The 26,455-nt window shown below is 41.0% G+C and overlaps 1 protein-coding gene across 2 annotated transcripts in view; it reads left to right on the top strand.

Moving 5' to 3' along the window:
- Window positions 1-26,455, top strand: part of Nrp1 (neuropilin 1) — a 154,658-nt gene that overhangs the window by 32,353 nt on the left and 95,850 nt on the right. The gene's annotated exons all lie outside the window — the stretch shown is intronic.

Genomic DNA, 26,455 nt, shown 5'->3' with positions numbered 1-26,455 from the left:
TATGAATCTCAATGATGGCAACGGCCCTCTCCTGGAAGGGAGTCAAGACTTCAGTAACTCAGGGATTGGATGAGAGAAAAAGGCCAGGTCCACGAGCCTCCTGAGAGCACCCACCTCCCAGGTCCACGAGCCTCCTGAGAGCACCCACCTCCCAGGTCCACGAGCCTCCTGAGAGCACCCACCTCCCAGGTCCACGAGCCTCCTGAGAGCACCCACCTCCCAGGTCCACGAGCCTCCTGAGAGCACCCACCTCCCGGGGCGTCACGAGCCTCCTGAGAGCACCCACCTCCCAGGTCCACGAGCCTCCTGAGAGCACCCACCTCCCAGGTCCACGAGTCTCCTGAGAGTACCCACCTCCCCGGGGCGCCACGAGCCTCCTGAGAGCACCCACCTCCCAGGTCCACGAGCCTCCTGAGAGCACCCACCTCCCAGGTCCACGAGTCTCCTGAGAGTACCCACCTCCCCGGGGCGCCACGAGCCTCCTGAGAGCACCCACCTCCCAGGTCCACGAGCCTCCTGAGAGCACCCACCTCCCAGGTCCACGAGCCTCCTGAGAGTACCCACCTCCCAGGTCCACAAGTCTCCTGAGAGCACCCACCTCCCAGGTCCACGAGCCTCCTGAGAGCACCCACCTCCCAGGTCCACGAGCCTCCTGAGAGCACCCACCTCCCAGGTCCACGAGCCTCCTGAGAGCGCCCACCTCCCAGGTCCACGAGTCTCCTGAGAGCGCCCACCTCCCAGGTCCACGAGTCTCCTGAGAGCGCCCACCTCCCAGGTCCACGAGTCTCCTGAGAGCGCCCACCTCCCAGGTCCACGAGTCTCCTGAGAGCGCCCACCTCCCAGGTCCACGAGTCTCCTGAGAGCACCCACCTCCCAGATCCACGAGTCTCCTGAGAGTACCCACCTCCCAGGTCCACGAGTCTCCTGAGAGTACCCACCTCCCAGGTCCACGAGTCTCCTGAGAGTACCCACCTCCCAGGGCGCCCCCGCAGCTCCATTCAAGACATCCAGGGTCTCGGGTGGCCGTCCACAAAGCCTGAATCCATTGCCCATGGCCTGAACTCAGGGCCTTGGGGCGTTTTTACTCAAGGCTGGTGTGCTACCACTTGAGCCACATTTTCACTTCCAAGATTTTTGCTGATTAATTGCAGATAAGAGTCTTGTGAACTTTTTTTTTTTTTTTTAACGCGGGCTGACTTCAGACCCCATCCTCATATCTTAGCCTGCTGACTAGCTAGGATTACAGGTGTGAACCACTGGCTCCTGGCTTCCATAGCCATTTTTTAGAGATAGCTAGAGTTGATCCTGCCTCTGACATCCCGGATTAAAGTCCTGATGTGCCACTCAGGCAAAGATCAGAGGCAAATCTAGTGCGTAGGACAGATTGAGAGCCCCTGTTTCAGTAGCCAGGTATCTGTGCCCGAGGCTGGTGTGTTGTGTCTGGACTAAAGCCCCAATGCATCCCTCCTGAGCGAGCTGGAGCCCAGAAAGAGGAAAGGTAGCTCTGAAGGCCAAGGGGCACTGCTGTCCGGAGAGGGTAGTGCAGGCTTAGCTTTGTCTCTAGAAAGATGCAGCATGGTTTTCAAAGCTACAACACTGGGGCAGACAGACCAGAATTTGGTCAACCACTTGCTCTTGGAACATTGGTTAATGTAACCACATAGAGCCTTGTTTCTCTCAACGAAAGAGTAGAGATAAAAAATAGTGCCTAACTTGTGGGGTTAGTGAAGTATAAAATGAGATTACTCAGCAAAACCAGCTAGTAAAGTTCTTGGCACAAGTTAGTGCTCAATGAATAGCAGGTAGCAGTAATAATAGCTGTGGCAGAGAGGGTCTTTTTTGTTGTTTGTTTTTGATTAAGGGGAAGGATATGGCATTTACATTTTGGCAGTATTCCAGCCTACATCTAGAATGTTATATCAACCTCAATTCATATGATATTTGCACCATGTCTGTGGCACTGTGTAAACACAATCTTCAGTCTTCACAAGCTCACTGCAAGGTATGATTATTCTCATTTTGGAGGATAAATGAAGAATAAAAAGAGGGAAAGATCAGCCTAAGAACACAGAACTTGACATAGCATAACAAGAGCTCAAAGACGGGTTCTTCTGATGCCAGAAACCAGCACATCATGGTTCCTTGCCTGGTCAGCAAAAAAGGAGGATTGGATTCCCTGTTCTAAGTGGATTTTGTTGTGGTTCATTGTTTCCAGGGAGAGAGTGATGTGTGCTCGCAGATCCTGGGAATATATAAGTACTATATCTGATTAGGATATACAATGGACAATCTGACTTTAAGACTGAGAATTCCTGAGGCTTTCCTCGTGGTACAGAGTGCCTGGGAATATGAGCAGATGCTTCACAGTCCATTCTTCACTTCCAAGCGTCCCTCTTCAGCCTGGACAACAGGTTTATGTTGTAGCAGCCTATGAAGGTTCATCTGTTCCACTGATTGCCTGGTAACCCAAGGTAGAAATAAGCTTAATGTGACTTTCACATGTTACTCCTGGGACGAGTGCTAAAAAATAGCCTGCTTTCTTATAAGTCCCTTTTCACCACCTAGAACTACATTGCTGGGGATCTAAAGCTCTTGAAAACTGTCTTGGCTCCATACAGAATGAATGAATCAGAGACTTGTACTGTGAACTTCATCCACGGATCTGATTTCCTCAGGCAATGAGAATGTGTCCTAGCTCACTGCAAGATCCCAACGGATCACCAAGGGGTTGGGCTGTAAATCCCACCCTTCAACCCAATAGGTTTAGAGAAAAAGTGATCTACTTTGACCACAAAACATGAAGTAGGAAGTCAGATTTTCAGAGGCCCTTATCCAGATTTCTTCCACTCTACGTAAATTGCAAGAAACTGGGGAATTCATAATAAATGGCTTCTAGAAACATCCTTGGAGAAGCCATTGTAACTCATACACTAACAAAGCATTATGTGCCCCTCAGAAGTGTGCTACTTTTTATAATCATGTGGCCTGGGGCCTTACTAAATTTTCCATGAATTATATGGCAATTGAAGAGAGAGAAAGAGCAACATTTAATGTTGTTTTTATTATATCTTGTGTTGGCTTTCAAGTTGTGACTTGTAAACACTTTGTGAAGGATGTGAAGGGATAAATGACTGTTTTGTATTTGTTTGAATTAGATTATTAATACTAAAAATGCTAATCTGTCTGGACTTGGTGGCTCACTGCCTGCCAGGGAGCTCACTCTTGCTAAAACCAACTATCTATGCCTGTTTCCTTCCCATCCCTCAACCTCTAAGATCAAAGATGACATCATGTCATACCTGGGCCTTCACTGCCCAGGGATTTCTGACTTCCAAGTGTCATCCAGAACTTTTTGCCCTTCCTCACCAACTACGTTTCCAGAGGGGCTGCAGGCCAGTGCAGGCATAAGGACAGGTTAATATGAAGAGAATTCTTCTTTCCCAACTCAAAGCAAAGGAAACCACGGTTACAGAGCAAGAGAATTGTTAGAGAGGTCGATGGGCCAGGGAGAAGCCTGGCTTCACACAGACCTTTCCCGTTCCCGTCCTCATGGAGCCCCCTGAGGTCCTCTCTGAGCCTCCCTCTGAGGCTGGAGAGGAGAAAAGTGTTCCCCCAACTTAGGGAAGACACAACCTTCTTTCTAAGGAAGCAGTTCTCTGGAAATTAGTGTCATAATTACCTCTATTGCACACTGACTTGTCATGAGAGTCCAATAAACCTGTTATTCCTTATTTATGCTTAGAAAGCCCATAGAACAGATGATTGAGTAAATTTAAATACTAATCCTAACATCACTATCAAATGCTCAGATAATGTCGTTGGTTTTAAATTATGAATGATGGCCTTTTATGGAAGCAACATTTCTTAGGTAACTACTTGTTATTAATCATTTCTTTGAGTTGTAAGCAGAATGGACAAGTCCTTTCAGTCATTATCTTTGTTTTGTTTCTTTAACTTGCTTTAGCATGCTGAGCTAGCTACTTTAATGGCATATCCCCAAAATACAACATTGGGGAAAAAATTCTTTTAGTGAAATGTCCTTTCCATGTATTTAGGTGTGAAGTTATGACTAAGGAACTCCTTACTGGTGTCCCAAAGGCCTGACCATGGCACCAGGGGCGAGAAGCTGTTTCTTTCGCATTCACTTTTCTTCTGTGCTGTGCTGGAGTGAGGCTTATCCCTCCCTCCAAGCCTTTGTTTGAACTACAAGGAAGTCCTTCTCCATACACTTTTCCTATGAACTTTGTTGGGTGGTCATCATTGAGTTATAAACGGAAACACGCGTGTGGCAACAAAAACAGGTCTGGCAGTATTCCTTAGCTGGGACTCGTCTAAGGGATCCACGATGTGTTCATTTTGACATTTTTAGAAGAAAATCATGTAAGTGGAACCTCAAATGTTATGACTGAAGGATGCTCAGTTTTCGATCCACTCTTCAAGTTGACATGCTTAGGGTGCTAACCCAGCAGGTCAGAAGTTCTGGATTATGAGGAAGAGCCATGATGAAATTGGAGCTCACCATGACTGATTTCAAATGATGATACGTTATTGAAGGGAAGGGCCTAAGAGACACTAGCGCATCTTCATCAGTTGTAGCTGAGGAAACAAAGATGCGGGGAGGACAGTAAGAGCCAGCGTTGTTCACCTGCCTCAGGTGGAGTCTCCTTCAGAACTCTGCTCTCCTAATTTCCTGGGCAAAGCTGTTCCGTCACAGATGTGTGCTTCATCTGGCCGGGGAGCCTGTGAGCTCAGCAATGACCTGAGGAAATAGTATTTGTTTAACGCTATTACTACAGCTCACATAGGAGATAGCGTTTGGCTGTCTCTCAGCTTCACTTATGCATGGTGAACCATTCTGGATTTCACAAACATGGCATATTCTTTTCTTTTTCATTAGTGTTCATATATTTACTCTTCCAGCCTCTTTATACCTCAGCATGGTTACCACATAGGCTTTGTTAAAATATTTTCTGATGGAACATAAAATCCATGAAGAGAGAGCTGCACATTAGTAGGAGGCCAGATGCCTAGATTTTTGCCACTGTCTCCTATTCTATAAGCTCACTACCAATTCTAGAACTCTCCAAAGCAGCTGAGACATGGGGCCGGGGACTTCTACCACCTAAGGCTGTGTGTACATATAATAACTATCAAAGGAGCAATTTTGATTTTAACTCGAGAATGCAAAGCTGTCTAATTAGGTGAATTTGTTGACATGTGATATTGTTTAGTGGTAATGTGATGTAAATAAATGGTGAAAGGGATGACATTGGTCAAGATAGATTGTACACATACATTGACATATTGAAAGGGTAAAACAAATAAGAATGTAGTTAACTGGTATCAATGATTTTCTTGGGTTGTCCTGGAGTGAATGCTGAAAAATGAATGTTGGGAGGGACAGAAGAATTCGTACTGAGTGTGGATAAATGAAAGTTCATTCCTTCATATGACTATACAAAAGTTGGAAGTCCAGAATGTGCTATTAGTGCGCATCATATATTATTTGAACTTATTTTCAAGTTAAAACATGAAAATCTAAAAATTGTATATGTTAAAAGGGTGGCATGGATTTTTTCCCACATGTTTGTCTAAATCGGGTCAAAAACTTATGATTTCTTTAGGGTGAGCACTTTAAGAATTTCAGCTTTTTTTTTTTCCAGTTGTGGAGCTTGAACTCAGGGCCTGGAAGCTGTCTCTAAACTCTTTTGCTCAAGGCTGGCATTCTACTACCCTGACACACAACTCTACTTCTCATTTTTGAGTGGTTAATTGGAGATAAAAGTCTCATAGGGACTTTTCTGCTTGGTCTGGCTTCCAACTGTGATCCTCAGATCTCAGCCTCCTGAGTAGCTAGGATGACAGGTGTGAGCCGCCAGCACCCAGCTTTCTAGTATTTTTAAATACACAGTATGTAATTGTTACCTCTGATCACCCACCAGTTCTTACTACTATCTAGTTACAACTTAGGATGAATTTAACAGCCTTTCTCCATCCTCCACCCCTCCAAGCGTGGCCTCCGATAACTACCTGTCCTCTAATAACTTCTGTGAGACCAATTCTTTGTGCTGAGAATCTATGGCAGGGCCTGGTCCATACTGGGACACACTCTTGTTACACTGAGCTACAACCAGAGCCCTGAACTGATTTTAAAACTTTTACATGTAAGGTCATGGCTGTTTGTTTTTCTAGGTATTTTTATGCAAATAAGTGATGTTTTAAGCTTTCATCACAGGGCAAGTATTATTCCTTCAGAGATAATGAACATGTTCTCTGTTTTCTGTTTGTTTGCTTGAATACTGAAGTGTTTTAATAGGTCAGCCTTCAGAATAGGGAATCCAGAGTCCAGTACTGACTTTGCTTTAGACTAGATCTTGTGCTCTGTAGCCATCCACTAACTCAGAGGCTTTGTTTCCTTATTGCTGTAGACTCTTGGTCTTCTGTTCTGTTTCCTTATCAGGAAGTAAGAATTCAGATCAGGAGCTCATACCTTCCAAATTCCTCTCTATAGTTGTGATTCACAATGGTTACTTTTCCTAGAACAAAAGGAATTAACGGTATGTGACTGAATTTGCAAAAAGAAAGCTAACATCCCCGTTATAGAGCTGGAATGGGGTGCTAGGTTGTAAAAACAAAACAAAAATAAAAACAAAAAACCTTGAGAATCCATCCTGTTTCCACTGTGTAGACAGGTATAGACCAAGGCTGTAAGCAGTCAAGGTTACTGTGGAGAAGGAAAAGCCTAGAAAAATTCCCTACTGGACTATTGTGCTGAAATTAATATATCATAAACACTTCTTCATCTGAAAAAAAAAACTAGGACATCTATTCTGGAATTTAAAAACTTACCCTTATTTTTAGTCACATAATAGATTTGTTAATAAAAATAGATTATTGAAGTTTGTACGCATGTGTTTATTTAAATAAATTGAAAACAAAAAACAGGAAATGGTCTCAAACTGAAACAAGACAGATTGGAACTGTCTTGTAAAATCTTCTTGAAAGTAAGGGTTATAGAATACAGAAAAGAGTTATGAGGAAGCAGTGGAATTTCTTTCTTCCGTGGGTTTTACAAGCAGGGCATATACGGATCTGCTTTTCTGTCTGAGCCACATTAGTTTGTACAAATGCGCGCTCGGGAACTTCCAAGCCATACAACGTTAAGATTCCCACTGAAGTGCTTGGGTTCCTGTCTCTTGCTTAGCAGAGTTTGATGTCAGTGTTGGCGCAGATCACACATGGAAAACTTGCTTTGATTTCTACGCTTAGTTAGATTTAAATATGAGTTAAGCCCATCAGAACCTTGGAAGGGGAATATGTTTCTGAGTGAAGATTTAAAACATCATTTTATGTTCAAAACTGTGCTTGAAAGGTAAAAAATGACTTGGATCAAGAGTTTAATGTCATAGAATTCTTTGTTCCAAGAACAAAACCAGGAAGAAAATAAGCTAATATAGAGGTTTTGGATTCTTACCTAGTATAATTGGGAAAACATATTTAAGAAATGTGTAGAATGTTCTATAGGAGAGAAGTCTGAAGAACTGGGTCTTCCAGTGATAAAAGCATACTCTGTGAGCAACTCAGTCATACCGGCCCCTCATTTCCACGTTTGAACCTAAAGTGATTGAAGCGTACAATTTTCAAGTTCATTTTCAGGTCTTTGCCTCTGTGAATGTGCTTGCACTGAGTTGATTCTCTTCTTCCAGGAAGATATTTATCATCTGTGTTTTAATTGTTTGTTGTGAGTTTACAGTCTCTTTGAGTTTAACTTGTGTGTCTTGTTAGTGAGAATGTTGGTGTATTCTCTCTACCTGAAATGTTCCTACTCAGTTCTCAACAACAGCCTTGGTTTGTACAACATACGTTTGTTTAGTATCTAGCTGTGGTTGCCATTGTACAGGTAGTTGTCTGGAAAAGTCTCCAATTTACTGTAGCTTCTTTTTCTTTTCTTTATAATTGCCCAGAAGCAACACATGATGAAAGAAAATATGTTTTTGTTTCTGTTCTTCCCAGTCAGAAGTGTCTCAAACATAAAATTCTTAACCCCCTGATTTAATCCCAAGACAATGAATCAGAAAGTAAATGAAAGTCATAGACTGAATGGCACATCAATTGTGCAAATGAAATTAACTATTGGGACCGGATTGCATTAGTTAAACCTGGGATCCTAATTTGAATGAACAACAATAACAAAAAAAAAATGAGATTAGCCTTCCAAGGTACCTGGGATAATAGCTGAAAATTTGACCTTGATAGTTTTATGGATTGGCTTGTATCTAAAATGCATGCAGTTCTTAAAAGCCCTGAATAAAGGTTGCTTTGCGTGAACACCTACGGTGTGACTATTTATAAAAGTACCCACTCATTTTTCCCTTCCCTAAAGGGCTATTGGCAGAATGAGGCTTGGTATTTAATCCATAACCCACTCTGCACTGCACCCTACAGTGGCAAAGAACACACCGAGCCAGAAGAAAGAGATCAAGAAAGCATTAAAAATGTCAGGCCACGAGACCATGTTTAAATTATTAGGTGAGATGCTGTCTTGCATTTAACAATGGCCCGGTATACCTCCAGGCCAACTTCCTCTTTACTTGGATGTTTTGACGGGTTATTGCAATCTGTTCTGAAATTGAATTTCAGTTTGTTTCAATAGCATTTTCCAGTAAATAGGAGTGACTCTGGTATCTCGTTTGTGAATCTTGATGTAATAATCAGAGGTAATCTGAAGCATACACAAGCCACGCAGGCTTACGACATGTTTTTAAACAAGTATTGACTGGTATGAAACTAATTTAACAAAAACTAGAAATCGGACTCCTCTGAGAAGCCAAGCAGAGAACACAGGGGCTATTGCAATTGCATGGAATTTGGCTTTATAAAACACTCTGTTTGTTTCCCTACCTTTCCTGAAGGAATTAGGTGCAAGGTACTGACAGGCTGGTTTGTGACCCGAGGAATGGAGCTGACCATCTGAGAGCTGGGGTTAATTATTTGTCAGTCTGGTGGTTTGGATTAACTAGAGTCATTGTTTGCGCCTGCCTTGGTGGCCAATGTGGGTAAAGAAACTTCTTAGTAACAGATGAACACAAAATGTACACTTTGTGAAAACTAGCACAAGTTTCAAATCTTATTTTGTGCATTAACCTTCTTTAGGCAGATAAGATTATAATCTTTTGTATTTCTTCTCAGGAATAATACATAAATATGTGAGCCAAACGTTTTCTTGTGTAGGCATTATACATTCTCTGCTTGCAAACTGCAACTTCCCTTTCCAAGCTGTGCAGGAGTAAACGGTGAGTAGAGCAGCAGGCATTATGATAGAGATAGATAGATAGATAGATAGATAGATAGATAGATAGATAGATAGATACGTACATACGTATGTACATACATACATATATAGACAGATAGATAGTACTGGAGTTTAAACACAGGGCCTGGGTGTTTTTTACTCCAGGCTGGCACTCTGCCACTTGAGCCACAGCTCCATTTCCAGGTTTTTGCTAGTTAATTGCAGATAAAAGTACTTCGATCCTTCTTTCCACCCTGGGTTTGAACCTTGGTCCTCAGATTTCATCCTCCTGAGTAGCTAGGATTACAGGTGTGAGCCCATGGCTCCTAGCTGTAGTACTCTTTTTAAGGTCTTGATTTTACAGAGGCGGGGGGGGGGGGGGGTAAAAGCATTTGCAGATCAGAATTTGAGTTTCAAATTATGGAACAAGTAGTCTAAACTGCTGATGTCCATAGAGACTAACCTTAAGTACAAATGGTGGTGGATTTTTATTTTCAAGCACTAAAAAGAAGAGAATGAGCTATAATATAGTAGAAGTGATAAGTGATAGAGATAAAGCCAGATTGATGTGCATTGCCTAATAGGAGGAAGGAGAAGAAAATGATCATGTAAGAAGAGAATGCTAAGAGAAAAATAATTAACAACTTTATTAGGCAAGACTTACCATGTGTATATTTCCAACATATACTTAGGTCAGTTGGGTTGAGACTCCATGTGGACCAGATTTCTTTAAAAGATAATGAATTTCAGTTCTTCAGTCTACCTTGAAGCATAATGTCAGTCGTAAATGTAATCCTCGAGGGATTAGCAGGAAAGCTGAGATCGAAACATTTTATTTTCTAAGCAGAAACCTTGCAGATGTGGACCTCATTAGAACCATCATTCTACCTGTGGAAACTGAAGCAGGTAGGATTGACGTGAGCACCTGGGGATTTGCACACGTAATACCTATTATCACTAATAGGCATTTCAGTACCTAAGTCCCAGAGCGTCTGGCTGAGACGCTGTCCCCAAGTGTTTGGCCCACTCTTCTGTTCTGATGAGGTGGTGTTGTCCCGATGGCTGTCTTAATAAGGCTTAATGTAATTGGGACAAAAGCACTACATTGTGTGCCCTGCGTTTTCCCAAAAGTGATTTATGTGAGGGGAAAAAAATTTGAAGGCATAAAGAGCTCCCTGTCAGAACTACTTACTAAACAAGTTCAATTTGATTTGACTGTTTTTCAAAGAACAAATATAAAGTAAAATAGTTTGACTACAGGGGCTATGCCATGTTTGTGCTACAGTGTCTTATAGGTTCATTGTCTGAGTAAGCATAAACTCATTTCCATTATTCTGTTCTCTGAGTATTTAACTCTAGAAAATCTAAAGGTAAGTGGAAAGATAGCTACCTAGCCTATAACAAGCATTTTGTTTTTAGTTTTGTTGTTTTTGTGTTCCTGGTCTGCCGTAGGGCTTGAACTCCAGGGTCTGTCCCTCAGCTCTTTGTGCTCAATGCCAGTGCTCTACCACTGGAGCCTCAACTCCACTTCAAGTTTTCTGGTGGTTTATTGGAGATAAGAGTCTGATGCCCTGGCAGACTTTGAACTTTGATCCTCAGATCTCAGCCTACTGAGTAGCTATTATTACTGGGCTACAAAAAGTATTCAGTTGAGGAAATAAATAAGACATGGCAACACCTAAATACTAATTGCAATGCAATGACTACAAAAGCTGTACAGCCACACCCTGCTTCCAGGACAAGATATGTTCTCAGCAATGCATTGTTAGCTGATTTCATCCTGTTTGACTATCACAGAGTATACTATATGATGCAAAGTAATTACAATGTCATCAGGCAAATAGTCTTATAGAACAACTGTTGTACAGGCACCTGGCTAACAAATGCCCTTATGTAGTGCAAGAGTATGAATACTTGGTTTGGACAGATTCTGTCTAATGAGGAGCTTCATGAGTTCAATGGGAAGAACATATAGAGGAGAGTGAGTATAAGGCAAAGAGAAACCTTGAATTGAGATCCAAAGAAGGGGATTTGAATCAAAAGAACTTTCTAGCAGCTAGGCATTGGCTGCTCATGCCTGTAATCCTAGCTACTCAGGAGACTGAGATCTGAGGATTATGGCCCAAGCCAGCCTAGACAGGAAAGCTGTGAGACTCTTATTTCCAATTAACCAGCAAAATGCTGGAAGTGGGGTGATGTGTGGCTCAAGTGGTAGTGGCAGAGAACTAGCTTTGAGCAAATAAGCTTAGGAATAGGGCCCAGGACCTGACTTCAAGATCCAGGACCTGGAGAAAGGGAGGCAAAAGGGAGAGGGAGAAGGCAAGGGAGAAGGGATGAAGGGAGAGAGGGAGAAGGGAACAGAGGGGGGGGGGAGAGAGAAAAGAAAGAAAATAAATTTCTAGAGAAGAGAGACTAGAAGAATTTTATGCAGTTAGTCTTACACAAGGCACATCAAAGGTGTTGCCTCTGTCCATCAGAAGTACCCATTCTAGTCTGAAAATGGTGACTGGGCAGAGACCCATGTGATTGGCCAAGAGGATGTTTCTACTTATAATTCCTGGACATACATATCACTTCCAACTTACCTCTTCTACTCTATTATCATGATTATTATCTCGAAATAGTTGAACAAAGGGGTGGCAATTCCCCGTGTCAGCTTATGAAAACAACACATCTTTATTCACTTATTTTCACGTATATTTTTGGCAGTACTATGGCTTGAACTTTGTGGCCATGCTCTACCACTTGGGCCACCGCTTCAGCCCCTTTTCATTGATTATTTTTTATTTTTTAATATTAAGTATTTTACAAAGGGGTTTCAATTCCACAAGTCAAGTGAGGAGTATAACTTATCATGATCGACCTCACCCTTTCCATTATTCTCCCCATCCCCTCAAGTTTCCTGGTTCCATTTTCAAATACGTGCACAAATGTCGCCACTGCCTCCTTTCTCCATGTTTTTGCCCCATTCCCCTTGACGTCAGCCTCACATGCACACAGATTTCCACCTTCTTGGTTGGTATTCCTTTTGTTAAACTGTAAGGTTCTTGTTTTCTTTTTACTCTGTTGTATCTCTTTTTCTTTCATAATATCACCATTTAAGTTCATCTTACACCAGATTTAAATCCTGTTTTTTAAAGCCTGGGTTAGAATAATGAGGAAATGTACTAGGTTCTTTGCACCCCAGGAAAGCCTGGGCTTAAAGCATGGATGACATGGTTCTGAAGTTGCAGATGAACAATGCAGTCACAAGAGGCCACTGGCTAATGTTGCTAGGAAAATGTCCCCAAGCCATCTTAAGCTGGCACAACCTATCCTTCTGGTATCTTCTCCAGGGCATCCATGCTGCTGAGCAGCTTCCTAGTCATAGGAAGACTCAGGGATGAAAGAGTCGGCTCTGTTTTACAGTCTCAGGCACACCACTCAGGGAAGAACTCAGGAATTGATCCAGTCGATTCGCCAGTCCATTTGCTGGAGACTTACCTGGGATGCACCGGTTTAGTAAAATCATCTAGCTGTTCCAGTAGTAATGTGGACACATCTGCAGTAAAGATTCTTGTATATGTTAGGATACAATCCATTCACTCTTTCATTCCTGTGAAATAATGGCTAGCATAAAAGCCCCTCAGCTCTTTAGAAGCTAGTTCTACATGAATATAAGCTATTACTACCCTCTCCACTGAAAATTATATGCATAGTCCCTTTACTCCTTAATTGCAAAGAAAAATGAGAGTAAAAATCAAAATGTTTGCTAATAGTCTTCTTCCATTTGTCCAGAAAATTTCCATTGAAGAGATCAATATTATTACTGTCCTAACATTTTTCCAGATTGTGTTTAACATATCTGTCACCCATTAAGGAGAAAATATTTTTGAAGACATTGGATTTTAAAGTAGAAAAATTTGAAAATTATTAAGTTGACATAATTATTTTTAATGATGTTCAAATTACTTTTTACATTACTTCTGCATTGGAAGATTTGCACTTGCTAACCCATATTTCTGAGCTTTTATTCCTTAGTGAATGACTGGAAGTGTGGGTACTCTTTGTCAGTAATTGATGATAAGGCCATATTTCAAAGTTTATAAAAACTAAGGAAGTTTCTAGGCACTGGTGGCTCATGCGTGTAATCCTAGCTATTTAGGAGGCTGAGATCTGAGGACTGCAGTTCAAAGCCAGGAAGGGGGGAAAGTCCAAGAGACTCTTACATCCAATAAACTACTTAAAAAGCTGGAAGTTGAGAGTGTGGCTCAAGCAGTAGAGCACTTGCCTTGAGCATAAACGACAAGCAGTCAGTGCTGAGGACCTAAGTTCAGGTACCAGAACACACACACACACACACACACACACACACACACACACACACACAGAAAGAGAGGGAGAAGCTAAGAAAGTGATGTGCATTTTTGTTGAAAATAAGCATTTTATCTATGTCTGAGAATGAGGCTTATTGTCAGAAAATATCCCAAGTCAATAACATGTTTACAGTGCAGCAACAATCCTGCTACAGTGCATACAGAAAGAAGTGTTAAAGGGACTGTAAGATTAGACATAGAATCCTATATTGTATAGTTGTGTGAAAAAAAGAGTAAGAGAAAATTCAGCAGTTACAAAAATACTTAACAAAACAGTTACAAGAATTTTATCCAGGATTGGGACGTTCTTGGCTGGCATTCTTAGTTTGGAAAAGAAAAATCAGCAGAGTAAGTGAAATTCTTCCTTTGGCATTGGAAAGCCAACCCTCAAAATAAGTGTGGAAACAGCCTGTGTTAAATTCTCAGCCACACATTTCTTTGGCCCTCTGGCTTCGGGACCCATCTATGGTAGGCCAAAGGCCTTTTCTTCCTTGTATCTCTCCATTTCCTAAGTTCTCGGGCCAAACTGAGTTGGGAGTCCTCACTCCCAGCCCAGCCCACTTGATTCTGGTATGAGTCTCTCTGTAGATTGCCCAGTCCCAAATCAACATGAAGGGAGGAGATTGGAGGTGTGAGAATGGAGGGAGTAGTTAGGTGTAGACGAGTTTAGAATGCAGAGGGGACTAGAACTCTTGCCCCTCCTATTTGCAGCACAGATCACAGAGTTTATGAAATACATACAAGCATCTTTAACTGCCCACTAGTCATAAAATAATGACACCTGAACTGAAATTAGAAGAGCACATCCTTTAGTCACCTGTGTTCTTGCCTGTTTTCCTGGGGAGTCAATCTAAGAAATTAAGGCTTGAAATTTTTTGTCTTTCCATAGTCTTCCTCTCAAAGTCATCATAGGGAAGTAAAAGCTTTGAGGCAGGTATCTGAAGATCCATCATGTGAAAGAAGAGTTAAATATGATTTAGGATCAATAGGTGGATGCTGTATTAAATACAGAGGAAATATTTATTGAAGGAACAGACCCAAGCAAATAAGGAAGACTTGCAATAATTACCAGGACATCAAAGAGAAGAGGAACTTCCTCTTTGGACTCAGGGCATTTCCTCTTCCTTTAGGACTTGGAGCAAGGCAGGGCAGTCCCTTGGTAACCCTAAATTAGAACTTGATCCTGTTGTCTGCAAAGATTCTTTTCAGTATTTCCTAAAAATGAGTTGTAACGGCTGTTCTCTCATCAGAATAGAGTAGAAAGGTCTGGCTCTTTTGTTACCTGGATTTGAAATAATGCTCTAGTACCTTAAAGTGGTCTGCACTTCAGTTTTCTAATCTGTAACTTGTATTCTAGTATCTCTTTTCTTTCTAACATGATACTAGAAATTATTCTTGATAATCACTTTAATTTTATGTACATAATAAAGCCAAAGTATTCCTTTTCCTCCTATTTATGAAATGTAAGCATAGGCTTTATACTTGCTAGGCTGCTACTCTACCACGGGAGCCAAAGCATTCTTCATTTCTGTTCTCATAGAGAGAAATTAGAAAAAAAAACTTGGGAAGTTTATTTGTCAGCCTATTGGGCTCGTTTTACCACATTAACCACAGTCTTAGGTATCCACGTTGTTCTTGCTTATTCAGAAACAGTTGCTATGAAAATTTCCAGGAGAGTTGATCCAAATTAAATTTCTAATGTTTCAGGAATAATTAATTAAGGAATTAGGATGCCTAATTTATCTCTTCTCGTGTTTATGTAATTATATACAAACTTGATTTCCTTCCTATTTTTTCTTTTTGCCTTTCAACTGTGCTAGTGCAAAATAAATTATTTCCAAAACAGCACATTGAAAGAAAGTACTTTGTGGTAACCACGAACCCCACAGGTCAATTGGGGAGGGTAGCAAATGGGTCTTGTGAGTGATGGCATGGCTTATCAGTTTACAACATGTTAAGCTAGCATTTCAAAATGTGGGGCTGTATGCTGATATAATAAATTGACTACTGAGGCTGGGAATGTGGCTTAGTGATAGAGTGGTTGCCTAGCATGTGTGAGCCCTGGGTTCAATTCCTCAGTACTACAAACAAAAAAGGCTGGAAGTGGCACTGTGGCTCAAGTGGTAGAGTGTTAGCCTTGAGCAAAGGAATCTTAGAGGCAGTGGCCAAGCCTTGAGTTCAAGACACAGGACTGCCAATAAATAAATAAATAAATAAATTGACTACTTATGAAAAAAGAATTATATGCATGGTGTCTCACATTATTTTGAAAAAGAAATAAACCTAGCAGTTCAACTTGAAGTGTTCATATGACTAGTATTCTAGGAAATACATTTGAGGAAATCCAGCTCTGTACTATTTCTACAGCCTACTAAAGAGTAAACACAATCCATTAGAAACAAGCCCTAATAAAATATCTAGAGAAGTTGTCATAATTAAAGGAAAAGGAAAGAGAGTTGATATACACTCTAGAATATGGTATGTTTTAAGAGCAATACAACAATTTTAAGAATCTGCCATGTTTTTTCTTTAAAAAAAAAGTTTCGGGCTGGGGATATAGCCTAGTGGCAAGAGTGCCTGCCTCAGATACACGAGGCCCTAGGTTCGATTCCCCAGCACCACATATACAGAAAACGGCCAGAAGCGGCGCTGTGGCTCAAGTGGCAGAGTGCTACCTTGAGCGGGAAGAAGCCAGGGACAGTGCTCAGGCCCTGAGTCCAAGGCCCAAGACTGGCAAAAAAAAAAAAAAAAAAAGTTTCCATGGAGGAAAAAGTAGACCTTTTTTTTTTTTACTGCATATTTGTAATTAAGGATTAATCTGCTCCCAAATAATTCATGAACTGAAGTGTTGAAAAATCCTGTCTCTCCCTGTAATGAACGTTTCTCCTCATGAACTTGGTGTGTGGGGGAGAGGGGGTCTTGGCGTGCCCTGAGCTCTTTTGCTTAAGGCTAGTACTTGAGCCACAGCTCCACTCCCAACTTTTTGCTCATTAGTTGAAGATATACATCTCATTGACTTTCTTGGATGGGCCGGCTTCAAACTGCAATCCTCAGAGCTGATCTCAGTCTTCTAGGTAGCTAGGAATAGAACCCAGCCCCTAATTAAAAGGGAAGCATATTTTAGCCATCTACATTAAAACTGTCAAATAAATTGAACTACTTAAAAATAGTAAAAACTTGGATCATTTTATGTATTGAATATTTTTAATCTGCTACATTTTACTTTGGCTAACTTGACCACATTCCCTTTGCCTGTCTGTGACAATGCCATAAGATATGTAGGAACTGAGCCAGGTGCCAGTGGCTACTCAGGAGGCTGAAATGTGAGGACTGCAGTTCAAAGCCTGCCAGAGCAGAAAAGTCTATGAGAAACTAATAGCCAATTAACCACCCAAAAGTAAAAAGTAGAGCTGTGGCTCAGTGGTAGAATGAAAAAGCTAAGGAACAGCACCCTGGCCCCATTACAGGAGAGAGAGAGAAAGAGACAGAGACAGAGACAGAGACATAGAGGCAGAGACAGAGACAGAGAGACAGAGACAGAGAGACACAGAGAGAGATGGCAATTGAAAAGCCCTTGAGATAGGAGGATGTAGTCACATGGTTAAACTCAGCCAGAACAGTGCCTGTCTTAAGCGATCAGTGATGATGCTTTTGGCTTCCGCTTGCCTTTCTTCTAAATACACACTAGGCTCCTTCAGGTCCATATAAATCAAGAAGCCACCTGGAATGTTCAAACCCTTTCTTCCCCCCTTATTCCTAGAACACAGACAAGGATGATGCTGTATGCCAGTTGATTAGTTTGTAAGAGAAGTCAGTGGTAAAACAAAACAAAACAAAAACCACACCACCAAAACTAGCGATGTAGAATAACCAGTGATTCTCTGAATACTTTGTTTTCGTGTCCTTCCACAAGGCCCTGGTTAACATCCTAAGATTGTCTACAGAAATCTCCCCCTTCCTCGCTCTCTTTGTTTTTGGGTGCCAGTGCTAGGGTTTGAACTCTTATGCCATCACTTGGCTTTTTCATTCAAAGCTGGTGCTCTACCACTTGAACCACTCCTCTACTTCTGGCTTTCTGCTGGATAATTGGAGATTAGAATCCTAATCTCAGCCCCCTGAGTAACTAGGATGACAGGCATGAGCCAGGAGTACTTGGTTAGTAGTTCTCATTTTGTAAATCATCCATTGTATGATGAATTGATTAGACATATGATTTGGGGACCATACACACTACTAGTGTAATCCCGACCACTAATAGCTAAACTACTAGTTTAGAGGTGTCCTGGTAATTTCCAGTTGATACAGCCATCTTCTGACTTCATAGAACTTCAACTAATGGTAAAATGTAAAAGAACCAATATTCTAAGCATGGACGCATGACACTCTAATGATTTACAGCAAACAGTAAGCTGCTTTCAATAAACATTAGGGATTAGAGAAAAGGAAAATATGATATGATTTATTTTTCTCATGTGCATTTCATTTTAGCATCATAAATATATTAGGTTCATATCTGAATGATGCCTGTTTCTGGGTTGTGGTTAGCTTAGTGGCTTGTAATTTATATAAACCTAAAGGGCCAACCAAACAGAACAGCACCAATGCCTACTGCTCATACTAAATTCAACTCAACTTTTTCCTTTTGTTTCCAGGTATCATAAAATGATGAGGCATCTAATCTGTGTCAGTAGACTTTTTTCTTTAGTAGTTTTTTTTTATTTGTTTGTTGTTTTGGTTGGTTGGTTTTCTGCCCTTCATTTTTTTTTTTTCAGATAAGATGGCTGGTTGTTACATGGTAGGACTGTACAACAAGAGTCATTTTCACCTGCGTTGCACAAGAAAGGTTCAGTGGTAATTGCTAGGAGTGGGTAGCGTGTGGAGGAGGCATAAAAAGAAAAAGTATTTGCCAACTTCAGTTCCTGCAACTCTGATGAGCAAACTACCTAGATTCCCCACTGAATAATTACTCATTAATTGGGAGGATTTTTTAAAGCTATTCAAATTAGCACATGAGGTCCTATAATCTCAGACAGAATTATAGTTTTATTTCTTTATTTCAAAGAATTAAAAGGAAAAATTGAGGATTATGATTTTGTGGTTCTGTAAGCCAGGGTCACTTCCTCTGCACCCTACGGCTTCCCTCTCTCCTAATTAAGGAGACTTTTCTCACAAATTCAGCACTGCATGCTAACAGCACTAATCTAACTGCAGGCCATTAAATTAGGAGAAAGACTGGTGGATATAGTAGGGTTTTTTTTTCTGGGTTTTTTTTTTTTTTTTTTTTTTTGGCCAGTCCTGGGCCTTAGACTCAGGGCCTGAGCACTGTCCCTGGCTTCTACCCGCTCAAGGCTAGCACTCTACCACCTGAGCCACAGCGCCCCTTCTGGCCGTTTTCTGTATATGTGGTGCTGGGGAATCGAACCAAGAGCTTCATGTGTAGGAGGCAAGTGCTCTTGCCATTAGGCCGTATTCCCAGCCCTTGTTTGTTTGTTTGTTTTTAAAAGAACATTACATTGTATTCATAAATTGTTTTCTTTAACTCCATTTCTATGACTCAAATTGAAGAATTAGTATCTTCTAGAATATCAGGATGAGGTCCTAATCTCAGAGTTTGTCATCAGAGTTGATAGAGTATCTGGGAGACAACAATGGCTAAATTTCCCTGTCTGCCAAACCTACAGCCTAGTTTAAACTGGGTAGTATACATTTTAGAGAATGAACTATTCTGTTTACCTGATCCCATTTACCTCTTTCCTTCTCTCCACTTTTCAACCCATTTGAAGGGGGAACATAAAGTTCCTACAAAGGGCATTAGTTACATATATATGTATATATGCAATCAAACTTACATATATTTACATATGTAACTACATATATAAATATGATGTGTGTATACACATCTCTATATAATCTGTACATATATAATTACATATATGTTTCTATATGTATGTAATTAAAATTTTCCTATGATTTGGCAAGCTAACTGACATTCTGTCCATTTTATTCAAAAGTACTAAGGCTCACAGAGTTTAGATAAGTGGCCTGCTCAGGGTACTCCATTATTCCGTGGCCCAGCCAGGGGAAGAAATCACTCAAGTCGCAGTCATCTACTCTCAGCTAATTTCAGGCAAGTTTCATTCCTTGCTTCACTGTCTCCATTGATGGTTTCGTGAGACATCAGAAGTGATGCCGGTATTAACCAGCTTTCCAACGCTATCACAAATATGTGAAATACTAACTTATAAAGTGAACAGCTTATTTTGGCTAACAGTCCTGAGGTCTCCATCTATGATTAGTGCTGTGGCTTTGGGGTTGTCAAGAGGCAGTTCATCATGGCGGGAGCCTGGGACAGAGTAAGGCAGCTCTACTCATGACCTGGAAGTGAAAAAGAAGAAGAGCAGCTGAGGTCACAAATCCCCTTTGAGGACATGTCTCCAAAGACACGAGGACCTCTTTCTTAGCTCCATCTATTAGAGCTTCCAGCCCTCCCAGTAGTGGCAAGCACATTGAGCCATCGAAGCATGTTCAGATCCAATCAGGGCAGCAACCATTCTTGGTAGAGAGGACTCCTTTCTGATCAAAGGTACAAGAGTGAGTCCTGAGTTTCAGAATAGGGACCAGAATTCAGTTCTTACTACTTCATCACTGTGTCCACTAGACCACATTGAAAGAGAACTGTTCAACTTATGTGTATGATGTATATCTTTATATATTATATACACAATATGTAATATAAATTGTAGATATCATTTATACATAATATGTTATGTATAAATATTTATATGTAAATATATTTATATAATATATAAAATAGTATGATATACAATATTTTATACATATGTAATGTTCATTCTGGAAGGCTGAGCTGAGAGACAATATTCTTTGTAGGAAAACAACTGAAAAGCATGATTATTTTCAATAAGAAGGAAACATATATATCCCAAATGATCCCTCTATCCCTTCTGATGGCTTCACCTGCTCTATAAACCCAACTTGAGAAAATCTATGAAAGTAATTCATTTATTTCCTGAAGAACAGTGGGAAGTTGGCAAGAAGGAAAACTTTTCTATGCAATACAGAGGTGAGCAAGTTATAAATGATGCTAATATCTTCCAGATGGTACCATTTTCCTTGGGAACTGAATTTATTGTAATTAAAGGCATGTGAAAGTTCTATGAATAACCAACTTTGCAAGGCCAACACAGGGAGATGCCATCACTTCCGGAGCTCAGGGTGTTCCTTTCCTTCTCCTTAAAAATGTGCCTTTGGTACTTTCACATGTGTGAAAATGCAATGATGAAGCTTGTTGACATTTGTCAACAAACCACAGGCAAAACAGAGGATGAGGGAGACTGATGGAAGAGGTGAGTCTGTTGAAGGTACATTTTATGCGTATATGAACATGTCCACTGGCATCCACTTGTACAGTTAAGTTGATGCAAATAAAAATTGGGGGGGGGGGGGAATAAGAGAAATGCATCTTTGCATTTTGTAATCTCAGTTAAATCAGTGAAATATTTTCTCATGCAAATTTTTCCTATTTAAAACAAAAATCTTGCCAATAAATCTTAACTATGAAGTAAAAGAAGGGAATTTAAACTCCAAATAGTTCTTATTAAAGTTATATATTAGGGTCATTATTCTATACCATGTCTTAGATTCTTCTGTATATTTATTTTTAAGTTATGGCTTTTCAATCTCAGGCCTTGTGTCTTGCAATCTCGAAGTTGCTGCTTCTACTTAAATCAGGAGAGTCTGATTCATTATAGAATCCTCCTTTCCCTTTCTCTAGAAATTATGCCTTTTCTCTGAGCTCCAAACCAACAGCCAATGTGACACAACATTGGAGTGACCTCTGCCACCATGCTTATGACCTTAGTCCTATTTTTCTCTATCAGGTGTTGATTGCTCCTAACTTGGTTACCAACTACAGCTTTTGATTTCCAATGTCTCCTACCTCCCAGAGCTTATTCTGTTCACTAGGCACAATTTTTAAGGTCCTCCAGCTCGGAACGCCAGCCCCAGGTATAGACACACACCTTCTCCCCATCAATCGACTGCTCATCCAGATGCTGGCTCATAGAGATATTGCAGAATTAATTAGGGAACCAACTCAGCAGACCTCAAGAAAGGAAGGTTATGCTGAGAAAGGGGGGTATGACATCCTCACGTGAACCCTGAGGAGCCATAGAGCTTTTTTTCTCAAGAGTTTCGAAGCAGAAATAGAAGTGAAGGAGTTTCTGTTTCTGGCTTTGAAGATGGCAAGAGCCATGTGCAAGGACTGCAGGCGGTGCCTGGGGGTCTGGAGGTAGCCCCCACTGGTGGCTGCAAGGAAGTGAAGATTGAAGCCAGATCCCGAATGCTGCCGCTGCAGAGCGCGCCTCCCAAGGATTCCAGCCTCCTCTGAGATTCCAGCTCACGTCACAGCTTGGCCCTGCCCCTAAGCACAGACCCGGCCCTGACATGCTAGACTTCAGAGTGTGTACAGTCCTGACCTCATACCTGCGGATTGCCTTAAGCCGCTAAGGGACCGGCAATTTGCTCCTCTGCAGCAGGAGTACATGGGCTGTTGTTTGCTAAACACCTGTTGTCTCCATGTGTTTCCTTCCTTTTCTGCCCACCCTATGGCTGGAACTCAGAGCTTCGCACACTCACTTGGTCTTTTCACTGAGGATGGCATTCTACCACTTGAACCATACCTCTACTTAGGGCTTTTTGGCTGGTTAATTGGAGATAGAGTTTTGCAGGCTGGCTTCGAACTGTGATTCTCAGTCCTCAGCCTCAGAAGTCATTAAGATTATAGGCATGAGCCTCCAGTGCTAGGCACATTTCTTCCCTTCGTGATCAGCCGTGATTTATCGTGGCCCTCACAGCAGTCCAAAGGCTTTGTCCTGGTTTCAATTCAGCATGTCAATTTATGAGTTCAATGCATCTTGATCAGTGCTACCCTACTCAGCATTCTTCCCCAGAAGTGGGACTTTATTTGTTGATTGTCCAATTTTGTGCCTGTCGTAGGCTTGAACTCAGAGCCTGAGGACTGTCCCTGAGCTTCCTTTTGCTTTTTCCTATGCTCTCTACCACTTGAACCATGGCTTTACTTTGGGGTTGTTTTTGTTTGGGGATGTTTTGAGTAGTTTATTGGAGTTAAGAGTCTCTTGAACTTTCCTGCCCAGGCTGGCTTTGAACTGCAATCCTCAGATCTCAGCAATCTGAGGTAGCTAGGTTTACAGGTATGAACAGCAGCAATGGGACTTAATTTTAAAGAAAGAAAGACTACATTACAAGTAAGGGAAAAATAAGGTGAATATGATGATGTAACAAATGAAGCAAGATTGTGTCCATAGCATAAAGCCTGGACATATTTAGAATGACTTCTATAGACACTAGAGCTCAGGCTGGGAGCTGAGAGGAGAGCAGATAGGTTGCAGCTCAGCCTGAGTATAAGAGGTCTAGGGATTCTTCAAAAGACACTCAGGCACAGGCATTCTTTGTGCTCTGGATCTGAGGCCTTGCTAAGCCCTGCCAGTGGTCAGAAGGCTGGCCTTCCCACTTCCTTGTCATGGAGAAGGGTGTGGCTCAGCCTCACTCCTCTATGTTTGAGCTGCCTGTGTTCAGGCTCAGGTGCTACTGTGCCATTCTTCTCTTCCGAATCCACCTTGCTTTCACCTGATCCAGACTGGACCTGGGATCAAGTCATGTGGTTCCTGAACATCTAGCTAGAGTACAAAGACTAACATAGTGAGAGACCCATTCGTGACCAACTTCAAATCCACTGACATTTTCAACTTGGGAACCCCTTGTAAGCCAAGCTCTATCTCTCTCTTTCTCTCTCTCTTTCTATCTCCCTCCCTTCCCCCTCACAAAATCAAGTGTGCCTGAATACATGCCAAGACTGCTACTTTTAATCTTGAGTGCTCCCCAATGATCCATGTTGTATAGTGTTGGTGGCCAGTGTGGGAGGTGGAAACCTTAAAAGATCTGGCTTAATGGAAGGTCTTTAGGTTACTGGTGGAGTGTGACCTTGAAGGGCCATTGCTGCCTTCTTTCCTCCTTGTTTTGCTCCCTTGCCTTGAAGTGCAGTGTGTGGTTCTGTTCGACCACACTCTCCCACAATGTGCTTCCTCTCCACAGGCCCCAAAGCACAAAGCCATTCACTCCTGGAATAAAAGTTGGAAAACTGAGATAAAATAAACCTCTTCTGTTTGTAAGCACACTCCCTCAGGCGTTCGTTAAAATAATGGAAAGTTAATGCAAACATGTTTACTCACTCTGAAAATACAGAAAAATCAGTCAAGTATGAAAGAAAGAAAAGGGACAGAAGTTGTTGCTTAAGTGGTAGAGTAACTACCTAGCAAGCACAAGAGTCTGAGTTTAATCCTCAGTATAGGTAGATAGATAGATGATAGGTAGATAGATAGATAGATAGATAGATGAAAATACAGAGTGAAAAAGAAGGCAGAAAGAGAAGAGGAAAAGGGGGAAAGGAGAAGGAAAAGGAGGAAGGAAATAGGAAGAAGTCATATATAAATAAATGGATAGAACTAGAAGTCTTCAGGTTATACCACAGTCAGAAAGACAAATAGTGGATGTTTTTCCCACATGGGGAATTAAACCTAATGTGTGTGTAATTTATATATATATATGTGTGTGTGTATAATACAATGTATATACACACATGTATACACATAAACATAGGTATACATATATACATATGCATATAATATGAAATTAATGTAAAAGGGTACTGTTTGGGGAACCTACTGAAGGGAATCAAGGGAAAGGAAAGTGTGAAGGAGGCATGAAGAGCGAATATGATTGCAGTATTCTATATGTTTGTACCTATATATGCACATAAATATATGTATATGAAAACAGCATAATGAAGCCCAACAAAATGATAAATATATAAAATAAAATGTGGTCACTCATATATAATACATGTGTATGTATACATATATAGCATATATGTATGTATATGTATATGTTCATATATATGTATACATATATGTATATATGTAATATATATATAATAACAATGAAGCCCACTAAAAATAACCAACCAGAAAATACTATCAATAACTAATTCTGATCAGTAACCTAAGGTCATTCCCATATCTCATCTCAATTCAAGACTAACAAGTGTCCAAAATGTACAACTTCAGATTACCTGGAGTGAGTGTCTGTCTCACAGGGCAGCTGTCCCCTTGGGCACCTCCTGGGATGGCGCTGTCTGCCACAGCTTTCCTGGGATCCCTGTGAAGAATATCTTAGAGAACCTGTGCGAGAGAACTTACCATGTGAAAACGACTGTACAAGGTCAAGTATTATTTCCAGCATTTAAGAAAGTATAACATTCAATCCAATTCTCAACCCAAACAGGGTCTCATGGACACCATGGTCAGGAAAAAAAGGCAAAAATCTCTATTTCCTAATAAAACAGGATAAAAGTAAAGCATTATCTACCTAAGAAATAGAAAATTTTTAGTGATACAAATATATTGATTTGCCATGTTCTACATAATGCTTTTCAAAATAACTATTATTTGGTTATCAAGAGACATTTGTTCACTATAAAATTTTTTAAAATAGAGACCGAAATAAGGAACATGATTTCATTAGCTAGAGAACAATGAATAACAGTTTCACATTTTCTTTCCAGTTTTCCTGCATATGACTAAAAATTAATACTATATTGTGCATAGGGACTTAAGTTCTGATTTTTCACATATAAGCATTTTCCTTGAATATGTTTCAATAGCTGTATACTATTCCAGAATATGTGTGTTTGTATGTATATAAAATTTCTAAAGAACACTGTTTGTAAATAAGAGACTATAACTATTCTCAGCTTTTCCAAACATCTTGATTAGAACATTGTAAACAAGCCAGCACAACTTCAAGATTGATCTTTTATAAACTCTTGAAGCACACATGTAGACAAATTGGTTCTGCTTAGCTTTGCATTGTATGTTTTTTATTTCTAAATTCTTTTTCTAATTCTCTTGGAGGAAATCCACTTTCTTCTGGGGGAGATCTAAGCTTGCTCTCAGACAACAGCCCAGCATTTACTAGTTGTTCATTCCGGAGAGCTATTAAATGCCACGCACAAAATACACCAAAGATCTACAGAAACACATTTCTGCAGGTGAAAACTATGTTCACCTACATTAGTTCTCACTCTGGTGCATGATGCTAAGTATCAGATTTCTCCATTATGAATGTACTGCGCCTGTGAGGCTTGATCCTGGAGAAGGAGATTAGAAAAGACGCCACCCCCCTGAAGTCCCGCTTTCTCCTAACAGGAGTATGTAGGAGCCCTGGGGCATTGCTACCGTGGCTCCCTGCCTCTGAAACCCTGGAGAGGCTTAGCAATCTTTCCATTAATGGATCTGCCATTGAGGCTGGGGTCATTTGCACTCACAAAAGAGAACCTGGCTATTCAGCACTGGAGACCTAGAAAAGGCTCTGCAAGGACTGTGTACTCACCGAATACATTCCTCATTTTCTCATCACTTTTCACCCTACTTGGCCATTTTCCTAAACCCATAATTCAAGTTTTCCAAGAAGCAAAAAAAAAGAAGTAATCTCTGGGTAATCCTTTCAAGAATTCTTAGAAGTAAATTTGTATTCTTTTATCATTCTGATGGGGAAACCTAACTCGTGGTTGCTACTAGGATTTGAAATGTTTCACCACCCCTGCCCCCACACCCCACCTCTATAATATAGACAAAGGCCGGCAGACTGTGGAGCTGGGACTCCCAGGACAGTCCCGGGAGAGTCCCGCTGAAACCCTGCGTAGGGCCTGGCC

Source organism: Perognathus longimembris, chromosome 18 (genome assembly GCF_023159225.1).
Source record: "Perognathus longimembris pacificus isolate PPM17 chromosome 18, ASM2315922v1, whole genome shotgun sequence".
Lineage (NCBI taxonomy): Eukaryota > Metazoa > Chordata > Mammalia > Rodentia > Heteromyidae > Perognathus > Perognathus longimembris.
The sequence above is the reverse complement of the archived record's forward strand: the minus strand, read 5'-3'. Positions and strand labels throughout refer to the sequence as shown.